The sequence below is a fragment of the Ursus americanus genome, chromosome 20 (assembly GCF_024610735.1).
Source record: "Ursus americanus isolate L20-20 chromosome 20, mUrsAme1.1.p, whole genome shotgun sequence".
NCBI classification, from domain to species: domain Eukaryota; kingdom Metazoa; phylum Chordata; class Mammalia; order Carnivora; family Ursidae; genus Ursus; species Ursus americanus.
The window spans coordinates 36,675,710-36,689,370 of record NC_142146.1 but is presented as its reverse complement, the minus strand read 5'-3'; the positions used below and the strand labels follow the sequence as shown (position 1 = coordinate 36,689,370).

Sequence of the window (13,661 nt, the reverse complement as noted above, 5' to 3'; positions counted from 1 at the left end):
ATGAGCACTGCTGGGGAACTTGTTAAAAATACAGACCCCAGGTCCCACCCAGCCCTCCTGAATCAGAATGTGTATTGTTTTCTTAACCAGGTGCCCTGGTGAGGGGGGTTTGTTTGCTCCCTAAATGTGAGCGGCACCACTCGGTCCTGTCCTCCTGGTTTCGACACCCCACGTGGCTGCAGCCAGCTCCGCCCGACCACTTCTGTCTCTCCACCCACCCCTTCCCTGTGGGGAGAAGGGCACCACTCAGTTACAATTTTCTCTCATAACAGTGGGGGTGAGTCTATGTGAGTTCCAGAATCCCCGTGGAGCCTGAAGAGCTAACTTCTTAAAGAGCTGAACATGTTGTGAAATTAATGCATTTCTCTCCCTCAGCTGGGTTCATGTATATTATGACTGTTTCTCTGCATTAAAATTATAAGGCCATGAAAACATCTTTTTCTCAATTGATAGATATTTATTTCTTGAACCCCAACTGCAAGTAAGCCCTGTAGTAAGTGCCTTGGGAAGGGCTGAAAACTTGAGACACATTCTCTTCCTGTCTTGTTGGGGTGACCAAGTGTTGATGTCCAGAAAGACCATTCACGGGGCGGGGTGGGGCGTGTGTGAGCATCACATGACACAGGCAGCAAAGAGTTCAGCTCTAGGCTGCTGGGGGGTCACACACAGACTTGGAGCTCAGAGGCCTGGAGTCACATTCTGGATTCGTCACGTACTTGCTGCTGTGGGCAAATTATAATGACTCTGGGTCTCCACTGTGTCACCTATAAAGTGGCCCAGGAGATGGTGTTGGAGGAGCGTGTCTACCCTGGGATATCCCTGCCACATTGCTGGGGTCAAGGGGAGGGGTCTAGTGAGCACAGTTTAAGGGGTCCTCACTCTGAGGGCAACCAGGCGTCTTCTTGCCTCAGTCCCGGCCATGGCCAGCTGTTTCAAAGAGGAACAGTCTCCTGACACTGTGGGGAGAAGGGGTAACATGATTGCACCCCTGCTCTGCACCTCCATATCTACAGGTAAGGTGGGTATTGATTGACCATCTCAGAAAACATTGTTAGTAAGAGATCAGGGCATGCTTCCTGTATCTCCACCCAGGTGACTTTATTCAATCTTCAGAGCAAACCTGGAGGCATGGGTTTTATCCCAATTTGTAAAATTAAAAAGAAGGAGGAGGAAGAAGAGGAGCTAGAGGAGGAGGAGGGGGAGAGAGGGGAGAAGGAGGAGAAGGGGAAAGAGAATCCGAATCAGAGAGGTCATCACCTGCTCCAGGTCACAGAGCTGAAGCTGGTGGAAGCCCCAGGATAGCTGCCTCCTGAGCCATGCCCTTTCTACGCCACCGCAGCCTCCGTAAGCAACCCCATAACTTCAAGGGGACTGCACTTGGGATTGCTTCCAGTAGCTTCTATATTCCCATTCAAGTCTCACTCTGGAGAGAAATCCCCCATTTTACATACAGGAAGCATGCCCTGATCTCTTACTAACAATGTTTTCTGAGATGGTCAATCAATACCCATCTTACCTGTAGGCTTTTATTTTTTATTATTTCATCGATCCTCAATTTCATTATGAACACTCCATTTTCACTACAGCCCCTCCTGGCCATTTCTCAGACGTAGGGGTGGGATAATGGACAAGACAGACAGGTTGCAGACCAGGCCTAACAAGAAGGACGGGTCCCATTGTGCCGCTGTCACTCAGGATCCGTGGTGTCACTGGACTGCTCTCAGACACGGCTAGCTCTGCAGCCCTCAGGGTGGAACAGCAGGATCTGTCTGGTTCTCCTGTTTAATTTCTGCTCCGAGTTGCCTGGGGTTGAATGGATGAACTTCTGAAGTGCCTGCCTTGTGATTCTACCCCAAGAGCAATGCCAATATGGCAATATTACCAGCGAATGTGCCCGACCTGGATTTGGGGCAGTCTCTGGAGTGCCCAACCACTGCATGATTATAGGACCAATCAGGCCATTTTTCTTTGAAGAGTCGAGTTAAACTGAAAATAAATGAGGGTAATTTTCTGTTGGAAAATTTTGGTCACTGCTAAAGTGGTTCTCAAGACTCAGAAATCCTTAACAAGAGGGAAGGAGAGAATGGAGGAAAAGGAGACACAGGGGAGGGGGAGACACAGGAAGCCTCAGGGCCACACACTTCATCTAAGTACAGCTCAGTTCAGTTCAATAGGACCAGAACTTTCTGAGAGCCGAGTAAGCGCCAGGTACCATGCTGGGCCTGGAGACAAAAAGGAAAAGACTTGGATCCCTTAAAACACAAGGATAGCCTATCATCAAGCACTCATTACCTAGAAGAGACAGCAAGTAAACATGGGCCATAGGATGCTCACATAGTCTCACCAGCCTCACTAACAAAATTCAGGCCAGCCTCATTTATCCCACCTCTTCACCTGACACTTGTGCTCCAGTTGCAAAAATATTCATTCATTTTTCATTCGTTCATTCACCGCATGAATATTTATTAGGGAGCATGTGCCCAGCCCTGGTGCCACACTGAGAAGCAAAACTGGAGGGAGGACAGAGAGCGATCCGATCATCACAGCCCTAAATGAAAAATGGTGGCCACGATGCATGATTGAAGGAAAACTCCAGGGGTCTCAGGAAGTTCTGACCCGTTGGCAGGGCAGGAAGGGCTACCTAAGGATGGGACAGCTGAGCTGAGATCACAGGAGGACGAGGAGGAACATGCCCAGGCCACGAGGGAGGGAAGTGAGCCTCAGGCAGAGGAGCAGATACCCCAGGGCCTTTCAGTGGGAAGGGACATGGGAGCCCAAGGGATCTGCAGGGGCCAGTGTGGCAGCAGCAGAGGCCGTGGGGCAGGGCCAGCTTCATGTGCATGTGACCCAAGGGCCACATAGCGCTCCGAGCTCAAGAGGACCCTGAGCTGGGTTTAAGTCTCTGTTGTTACCATCTTGAAATTCTTTTTTTTTTTTTAAGCTTTTATTTATTTATTTGACCGTGAGAGAGATAGAGAGCATGAAAGAGAGAGAGCACAAGCAGAGTGGAGGGCCAGAGGGAGAGGGAGAAGCAGGCTCCCCGCTGAGCAGGGAGCCCCATGCAGGACTCGATCCCAGGACCCTGGGATCATGACCTGAGCCAAAGGCAGATGCTTAACTGACTGAGCCACCCAGGCGCCACCCCCCATCTTGAAATTCTTAATAATTTTATGTTTGAGCTTGTGTTTTGTACATGAAGTCCGATGGGACAATGCACATGTCCGTGAGCAAGAGGAGATGAAGACTCGTTCTTAGTGCCCCATTTACACGCAGTACTCAGGATGCCCAGTGAGCACCGAATTCCAGAGTGCTCACCGTGTGTGCGGGTTCAGTGGACTCAGCGTGTGATGTCTATGACTGAGGAAGCAGGGAGCTGACCACCCTGAGAGGTTCCCTTTCTGTTTGAACTACAATTGTTTTGAATGCAGAAGGAAGACAACGGATGTTTTAAGACACCTGTGTTATCTTTTCTTACTCACATTACTTCCCTGTAGTAGTCAATCGCTTATGCTGGAAATGGCAGAGAGGAAGAGGACAGCTAGGACAGCCTATGGTTCCTGTAGTCTGGGGCTGTCCTTCCTATCAGTAAGCCTAGGGCAGAGAGTGTGGATAAAATGTGTGCATATCAAGAAGCAAAATAAAAACAGTTGAGTTCCGTTTGTGTTCGTGTGGCATTTACCCTGCTCTGGTGAAAAATGAAATACATATGCATACATGAGCTATGAAATGTAAATTCTGTAATTTTGGGAGACCCTGCACAGCAGTTAACTGCTCTTATATTTGCATTTAAAACTGGCATTGCATAGTATAAAGATGAATGGTAAAATTCATGCTCATAATTTAACATTTTAATTTGTCTTTACCTAGAACGACACCAGATAGCAAATTAAGAACACCATAAGTTGAGAGAGGTTCTGTGGAAGAAAGGTCCCAGGATGGAGTGCTGAGGGGGAAGGATATTTCAAAGTGCAGTTCCCAGCACCGATATGTGACTCACTGGGCTGTCTCCATCTTTTGTGAGGTCTGCCACGAGAATTTGTTATTACTGATAAAGGATTGCAGTCTGTGTGTGTGTGGGGGGGGGTAGTGGTGATGTGCTTAAAGTAAAAGTTTGTAATGATGATGCTAAGTGGTGGTTTCCGTATAAAAATACCACTTCTAAAATCTGGCTTTCTGATACGCTTTCTTGGGTAGGAGAGCAGCACACAGATGGACACGCTTACTGGGCTGGCAATGGACTCTGTGGGGAGGTGAGGGCAGCAGCACCAGGCTGCCAGGCCCGATCTGCCTTGGCCATGGCCTCAGGAAGCTGAACTCGGCTTCCCCAGAGGCCCCCTCGAGAGTCCAGACCAGAAGAGGGGCCCGTGCAGTAGCAGGGTGGGACACGATGGTTCCCTCCCTCAGCACCCCTGTCTATCTCACCATCACCTTCTCTTCCACAGGAACGCACCTCCCAACGCCCCCCAGACACTGGTGTAGCTGTCTCTTAAGTCCTCCTGTAAGATTCTGGGAGAAATGAATGAAACTGATGGATGAATGGGTGAATGAAACAGATTTTAGACTATACTTGGTGGCTAACCTTGAATACCCTTGAACAACAGGTTGTGGTGCTTCTGTTTCTCAGATGAGGAAACTGAGTCTCAGAGAGATTAAGTGGTTCACCCAAGGTCACTTGGATAGTAAGGAGTGGATCAAGGACTGATTTAGATCCTCTGATTCTAAATCCAGCATGCTCATTGTTCTTTCTTGTTGCTTATCACTGGGTGAGAGTGACATGGTAGGACAGTGGTTCTCCAAGGGCAATCTGTGGACCGCTGGGATCCCCAAGACCCCTCAGGCTCCACAGAGTCAAATTACCATGCTAGTAACATTAAGACATTACTTGTCTTTTTCACTGTGGTGATATTTGCACCGATGGTATAAAAGCAATGGTGAATAAAAGTGCTGGGGCCTGGGTGGCTCAGTGGGTTAAGCATCTTCCTTCGGCTCAGGTCATGATTCCAGGGTCCTGGGATGGAGCCCTGCATCAGGCTCCCTGCTCAGCAGAGAGCCTGCTTCTCCCTCTCCTCCCCACTTGTGCTCTGTCTTGCTATCTCTGTCTCTGTCTCTCTCTCTCCCAAATAAATAAATAAATCTTAAAAAATAAAAATAAAAATGCAGGTGCCCTAGTAGTACCTACCTGTATTCTTTATCACATACAGTTGGAGTAAAAAAAAAAAAAAGTCAATTTCACTTAAGAATAACCCAGATAATGCAGTAAATATTATTAATTTCATTAAATCTCAATCCTCAAGTATACAACTTTTTAATATTCTATGTAACAAAATGGAAAGTATACGTGAAGCACCTTGCAGAGCAAAGTATGCTAATGCGTCTTGAAGAAAAGCATTTGTGTGAGTCGAGTGGGAGCTGACACTAGGACCCTTTGACATAGAATGCCTTTTTTACTTGAAAGAAGGATTGATGGACAAACTATGTTTATTCAAACAGGAGTGTGTGGCAGACTTCTTTCTAAAGTAAGCCCGTCATTTCAAGGAAAAGAACCAGTAGTAGTTGTTGCCAATGATAAGATTAGCACTTTTAATTTTGGAAGACTCATGTCTGCCACAGTAAGTTTTCACAATTTAATACTTTTCTGATGAGATGGTTAGCGATACTAATGACTGTGACTGTGGGATACCATATAATGAAATACGTCAAGTTTTGAAAGACCGACTTGCCAGTGAATCAGTATCTTCCAGATGACCAAGGTATAGTCTTACACAGTCACGAATGGGGAAAAGATCCATTCACAGTGCGAGACCAACCGGTGGATTTTAATGTAACAGTATATGGTAAATTCATTAACGTGATTTCAGATTCCCTATTATAGCTAACCTTTAAGGAACTATTACTTATGGAGTTCAGGTATTGTTATCAGAGAAGAATATCTATAGTTATCTGAAAAGATTTTTAAAATACTCCTCCCTTTTCCAACTACATACCCGGATGAGGCCCTACTTTTTTCTTCACATGCTTCCTCTGAACAATATATCTCAAGAAGAAGCAGATGAGGCTCTCGCTGTCTTCTAGCAAGCTAGACATTGAAGAGATTGCAAAAATGGAAACAATGCCACTCTTCTCACTAATTTATTTTGTTTTGGAAAAAAATATATTTTAAACACTGTATTTATTTATTTAACAGAGAGAGAGCACAAGCAGGGGGAGCAGCAGGCAGAGGGAGAAGCAGGCTCCCCACTGAGCAGGGAGCCCTATGAGAGACTCGATCCCAGGACCCTAGGATCATGACCTGAGCTGAAGGCAGACACTTAACCGACTGAGCCACCCAGGCACCCCGGGGGGAAAAATTTTTTTATCAAAGCATGTTATTTATGTTAACATGTAATGAATTTATTATTGTTATTTTTAAGTGAATTAATAAACAAGGATTTGAAAGTTTCTCAGTTTAATTTTTTTCTATAGTAAGTATCGATAGACATAACCCACATAGACAAAAGCTCTTGAGGGTCCTTAATGTTTAATGTTTAAGAGTATAAGGAGTCATGAGACCAAAAAGCTTGAGAAGTCTGTTCTTGTAACTTACCAAGCACATCTTCCACCCAGATCATGATTCCATATTTTGTTCCTGATGCTTAAAACATAGCCCATCACCTCTCAGAAGACTCCCAACCTCAGAGTAACACAACATGTGTTATATCTCACAGCCGAAGCCTTTGCAGTGAGTCACCTAGGTAGAGCTTGACGTCCACAGAGTGCTGGGGGGCAAGAAACTTCATTTCCAGATCTTCATCCAAACATGGATGGTTACAATCTGGCTCTGGAGCCAGAGAGGCTGGACTCGAATTCTACCTCTTCAGTTAACTACCTGTGTGACCTTGGGCAAGTCACTTACCTCTCTGTGCCTGTTTCCTCATCTGTAAAATGGGATGGTATCAGTCATAGTCACCTCATAGCAATTTTGGTTGTTGGGAGGATTAAATGAGTTAACACACATGGAACACTTAATAGTGCCGGGCATGACGTTAAGCCCTACATCAATGATAGCTCTTATCCCTGTCATTATATTGAAGAAAAGTCACACACATCTGGCAAACTCCCTGTTTGTTTGAGAAATGAAGGGGCTGATTGCGGAGACGATTTCATCAGCAGAAATATTTTGAATCATTCAAAACCGGTCTGCTCTTTGAAACACCTTGTACCCATCAGCCGCGGCTTACATACACTTAGCTTCCTGAACGTCACTGGTCAGCGACTCTACCCCGGGTCTGCAAAATCTCATCCAAGGCCTGTACTGCTTCACAGGGTGGGTTTTTGGGGTGGGTGGGCACTGTGCGGCTGCTTCATTTTGCTCGTCACAGCGGCAGGAGGTCACGAACGGCCGTTATTGGGCAAGAGTCAAGGGTGCTAAGCATCCTGCTCCGAGTGGGCCAGTCTTAATTCACCAAGAACCATCTCACCCAAAATGGCGATAGCGCCCCCTTGAGAAACACTCTACCCGCAGCATGCAGCTAGTCTTTGAGGCAGCTCCAGGCCAGGTCCACCGCCCCAGGCCCGAGGAAAACGATTGATCTGTAAAGACTTCTCCTCCAGATTGGCGAGGTGCCTCCAGATGGAGGGCGATCCCACCTGCTGTCCGCTGCACACTGTGTCCTCCAGCACGCACGCCTGGCCGACCGTGACCACCGACCGCGCTGCCAGAGGGCTGGGCGGGGGGTACGATGTGTAAAGGGTACTGCACACGGCTACCTAGAGCCATCTGCAGTCACTTTAAGTATAATAAAATGGGAGAGGACAAATGCTAATCACATCAAGAGGCAATCATGTCCAGAATATCAAATTAGGGCTGGACCGAGAAATAAATCTATACTTTAAAAGAAAGAGTTGATTTTAAGCCCTCTTGCTCTCGATAAAAACTTAAAATGTCCCAAAGTAGAAAGTGAAAGGGAAAGTTGTGATGGATCATCGCTTTTGCTGCTCCCTCATGTGTCTGGTGGCAGGCAGATGACCTTGGTTGGGGTCCCGGCTCTCCTCTTCTCAGCTGTGTGACCTTGGCTGGCTCCTAAATTCCTCTTCATTACAACTGAGGATATGACCACGCCGAATCCTGAAAGGGCCATGAGGCCACGCTGACACACGAAATGCGCAAGCGCTCTGGGAAGTGTGAAGGTCTATCTGCTTTTCATTATTGCAATAATAATAAATCCTGCTTTCAAGCCTGCAAGTAGCTAAATGCATATTGGCGACTTACTTTATTTCTATTAGACAGCGAAGTCAGGGGGAGGGGTGCTGTCACCATTTATAGCTTTCTGTCTACTTGGTATTGAGCAAAATAAAACATATTCTTTTATTTAAAAAGCCATTTTCTGGGGCACCTGGGTGGCTCAGTGGGTTAAGCATCTGCATTCAGCTCAGGTTGTGATCCCGGGGCCCTGGGATCGAGCCCCACATCAGGCTCCCTGCTCAGCGGGGAGCCTGCTTCTCTCTCTAGTCCGGTACTTCCCCTGCTTGCTCTCCAGCCCTGTCTTTCAAATAAAAAAATTATAAATAAATAAATAAAAATTTTTAAAAAGTCATTTTCCTATGTTCTGAGATCAAAATCCCCCTCCTTTTGGAAGATTTACACGGCATAGTTATTGCTTTGCTGAAAGACCAAAGAAGACAATGCATTTTTCCTTCTTTGGCAATATTTTTTGAGTGAATAAATGATACAACACGTACTATATATGCCAAGAGACTTGGAGAAGTCCCCCTGGGTCAGCTAATCACAATTAGGTCAAGTAGAACTTGAAGAGATGTGGGGTGGTCATTTGTTCTGCCTGGTGACCAGTGGTCTGGAGCTGAAGGACTCCAGGTACAAACGTGTTGTATTCATCATTCACTCAGCAAACCTTCCCTAGATGTGCATAATAAACAGAAATTGAGTGAATAATAATTTATAAAATTATTTATAATTTATTGAGCATTTACGAGGGATCCAGCACTTATTTGGGTCTAAAATGAATACAAACTGCATCTCTTTATGTGCAGACCTGCCTGACCAGCGGCGGGAGATCTGGATGAATCAGAGACTAGCTCTGTGCTCGCAGACAGGAAAAGGAGGCAGATGAACAAAGAGTTAAGTGCAATAAAGTACTCAAAGGCTGTAACAGGTGTCTGTTCTGGGCGTGGTGAGAACACAAAGCATGATGGTCAGTCAATGTCACGCCTAAATGCTTCCAGGCGCAGCTGTTTACTATCATGTAGCTACCACAGAGGGGTGCTTCAGCTGCCAGGAGGGCTGAATTTCAGCTCACACATCTCTGCTGGGACAAGACCCTGCCTAGAGATGCCATCATGTCTTCCTCTTTACAATGGCGTTTCGGGGCTTCTGTTCCTGGCAGAAGGGTAGTGCAGGTCAATGCCTGGCAGATGAGAGAGCTCTTTCCTAGTCCCACCTCTGTGCCCTCGCCAGTGGGAGCAACTCCCTGCCCTTCTGCTGACCTCACTGGTTGATCCCCAGGTATCCACAGTTTAGGTCAGGAGCTGTCAGAGGGCAAGAGAAGGGAGGGAGCAAGGAAACCACACTGAATAGGACAGTGACTGAGTTCATCATAGCTGGATTTTTAAATGTTTGCCAAGAATGTTTTAAAACTCTGTGTCTCAAAAATTACTGACCTGGAGGCAATTACCAGATGGGAACAGACACCTTTCTCACTGCCAAGCAGGAAGGGGGGACTGTCAACGAGGGTGGAGAGTCTTATTTAAAAATGAAGGGATCTTGTTTGCCCACAGCTGTTGGGTGCAGTTCAGTCAGACCCAGTCCACAGTCATTACCTGGAATCCACCTCAGCTAACTCCTACTTGGCCTTTAGGGGAAATAATGGATGCTGAAGTGCCTGGAGAATGAAAAAGTCCTATACACATATAATGGCCCTCTACCACTCTCCAGTTATCTCCATCAACAAAGTTTTTGTAAGCATCTACCTCCCACAGGGAGGGAATCTTAGGAGACGCTGAGGTCCCCAGAAGCCTACAACTGTTCTTACAATCAGAGTCAGGGCTCACAATTTCAGAAATAGGAGCTATCCATAGGACCAAATATTTTTTTCTTTTTTTTCATTGAGGTATAGTTAACACATAGTGTTATGTTAGTTTCAGGTGTACAATATAGTGATTCAACATCTCCATACACTACTCAGTGCTCATCACCGTAAAAGTGTAGGCTTGATCCCCTTTATCTATGCCACCCACTCCCCACCCCCTGCCCCTCTGGCAACCACCAGTTTGTTCTTTGTATTTAAGAGTCTGTTTTTTGTTTGTCTCTTTTTTCTTTGTTCATTTGTTTTGTTTCTTAATTTTTACATGTGTATCAAATCATATGGTATTTGTCTTTTTCTGACTGATTTCACTTAGCATTTAATCATCTAGATCCACCCATGTTGCAAATGCCAAGATCTTATTCTTTTTTATGGCTGAGTAATATTCTATTATAGATATAACACACATATAGACATACCTATATCTATCTATATCTATATCTATATCTATATCTATGGATCACATTTTCTTTATCCATTCATCTATTGATTAACATTTGGGTTGCTTCCATATCTTGGCTATTGTAAATAATGCTGCCATAACATAGGGGGTGCAGATTTTTTTTTTTTGAATTAGTATTTTTGCTTTCTTTGGGTAAATGCCCAGTAGTAGAATTACTGGATCATAGGGTAATTCTATGTTTAATTTTTTGAAGAACCTCCATACTGTTTTCCAGAGTGGCTATACCAATTTGCATTTCCACTAACAGTGCATGAGGGTTCCTTTTTCTCCACATACGTGCCAACACTTATTGGTTCTTGTGTTTTTTATTTTAGCCATTCTGACAGGTGTGAGGTGATACCTCATTGTGGTTTTGATTTGCATTTCCCTGATGATGAGTGATATTAAGCAACCTTTCATGTGTCTGTTGGCCATGTGCATATCTGCTTTGGAGAGATGTCTATTCAGGTCTCCTGCCCATTTTTAAATCATATTATTTGTTTGTTTTGGTCTTAAGTTGTGTAAACTCCTTATGTATTTTGGATACTAACCCTTTATTGGATATGTCATTTGCAAATATCTTCCCCCATTCAGTAGGTTGCCTTTTAGTTTTGTTGATAGTTTCCTTTCCTGTGCAAAAGCTTTTTATTTTGATGTTCTCCCTATGAGTTCCTTTTGCTTTTGTTTCCCTTGCGTAAGGAGACATATCTAGAAAAATGTTTCTATGGCCGATGTCAAAGAAATTACTATGTTTTCTTCTAGGAGTTTTATGGTTTGGGGTCTCATATCTAGATCCAAGTTGAGTTTATTTTTGTGTGTGGTATAAGAAAATGGTCCAGTTTCATTCTTTTGTATGTAGCTGTCCAGTTTTCCCAGAACCATTTATCGAAGACACTATCTTTTCTCCATTTTATATTCTTGCCTCCTTTGTTGAAGATTAGTTGACCACATAAGCATGGATTTATTTCTGGGCTCTCTGTTATGTTCCATTGATCTATGTGTCTGTTTCTGTGCCAGTACCATACTGTTTTAATTACTACAGCTTTGTAGCATATCTTGAAATCTGGGATTGTGAGGACCAAATAATTAATGAGTGCTAATGAGTTTTCAAGATATGAGGACTGAATATTATAAACTCCTCAATTAACCAGAGGAAGACCTGAAGACTAATATTCAAATAGAATTGGTATAGATCCATGCTGACAGGTAAAATCTTTGGAATCTCTTCCTGTCTCCTTTTTCCCAGTGTCCAAACAGGGGTCTCACATACAGCCTCAACACTGAACCAGTCAGACACTGTAACCCAATCAAACTTGAAGGCTTTGTTTGCTTCCACCCAATTTTTTCAATTTTATTTTTTTCTGTAATTCATTCTGAATTTTTCTCATTTACAGTGTCTTTAGCAGCTTGGATAGGCACAGGAGGCAAGTTTCCCTTCGAAGGACACCTTCTTGAATGCTCTACTCTGCACTTTTCAGGGCGGAAGCCACTAGCTACAGTGCGGCTCTTGAATACTGGATATGTGGCTAGTGTGACTGAAAAGCTGGATCTTAAATTTTATCTAATTTTTATCATTTGAACTGTACATTTAAGAACAGTTGCCCAATTCAGTTACTGGAAAACTTTTAAGTATGTTTGGGTATGTGAATCAATTTTTTCAACCATAAATTATGAAGTCTACATACAGACCAAATATTTCCAATGAAAATTTAGAGTTCAAATTGAGATGTCTTATAAGTGTAAAATACACATCAGATTTGAAAAACCTCTTTATGAAAAATTTCTCATTAATAATTTTCTATTTGACAGCACATGAAAATGATAATACTGGATATTTTAGGTATATAACACATTATCAAAATCAATTTCACCTGTTTCTTCTTGTTTAATGTGGCTACTAGAAAATAAATAATTATATATGTGGCTGGAATTATATTTCTGTTGGACAGTGTTGCTCTACATAATTAATAGCATCCATCATTAAGGCTAATTTTCCATAGAAATACATGCAAAGTACAGAGGATGCATCCTACAGTAATTGTAGAATTGTTCTGCTTTAATGCTGATTTTTATATCTCAGCATTATTCCTAATATTTAGAGTAATGTTTCCACTTAAAACAACAGCCCATTTGGCCTTCTTCAGATGATTAAGCCAAATTTAGCTCAAGTTCCCAAAGTGCTGATTGTCAGGCCTTGAATTAGCATGGTCTCTTACTGCTTTGGATGGTTTTTATTATAAAACAGAAAATACTTTGAAATTCTAATGATATTGCATATTTAAATAATAGCACATTGGTCACTTACAGAAATTCAGATGTATGGCTGATAAATGGCTTTCATTATTTATCAGCTAAGGTAGAAGTCTTCTGGCAATAGGATTTGAATTTATAATTCATTTAGTCACCAAAATTAAAAATGTGTCATTTTTTATAAAGAAAAATTTATTTTTATAAAATAAATTCAATAATATTAGTACTAGATTAATAGTAAAATAATAATTTTATAAAATGACAATTATATATTTCATGTTGGGTCATACAATATCAATATTCTCATTACATTTTTTTTTCTAATTAGAATAATTCAAACTCACAGAAAATGTAATGCACTGTGTTTATTTCCCTGAAACTGGGAGGACAGCAAACTTGGGGTTGTAAAAGATTCAAGTAAAGGGAACTAAGGAGTTCTGTTCTGATGTGAATGGGTAGGCTCCTAACACCCTGACTCTTTCACAATACCCACAACCCTGGAAAAATAGCTCCCCCTCCCAAATACCTGAAGCCTGGAGAGCGACTAAAAGTCAACAGATTTTGGAGGGGAGTAGAAAAAAACTACTAAAAATGGGTGTGTTCTTGGATTTTTAACAATTTTTTAAAATGTGATAAAATTCACATAACATAAAATGTATTGTCTTAACCGTTTCTGAGTGTGCCGTTCAGTATTACGAAGTGTATTTACGAGTCTTCTGTACTGATCCTTTGCCTGAGGGCAAGTGCAGCTCTGGCGGAACTGGGGGACTAACACTCTGATAGCAAACCTGTTGTCTTTCTGGCCAGATGGACAGGACTGCTGGAGGGTGAGGGAGGGCTCCCGGAGAGGAGTGAACCAGGGAAGGGGAAGCCCAGTCTATGCTGAAATACCC

General features: G+C 43.3%; 1 protein-coding gene across 1 annotated transcript in view; it reads right to left on the bottom strand.

Moving 5' to 3' along the window:
* Positions 1 to 13,661, bottom strand: part of CLSTN2 (calsyntenin 2) — a 615,182-nt gene that overhangs the window by 155,100 nt on the left and 446,421 nt on the right. The window lies entirely within an intron of this gene.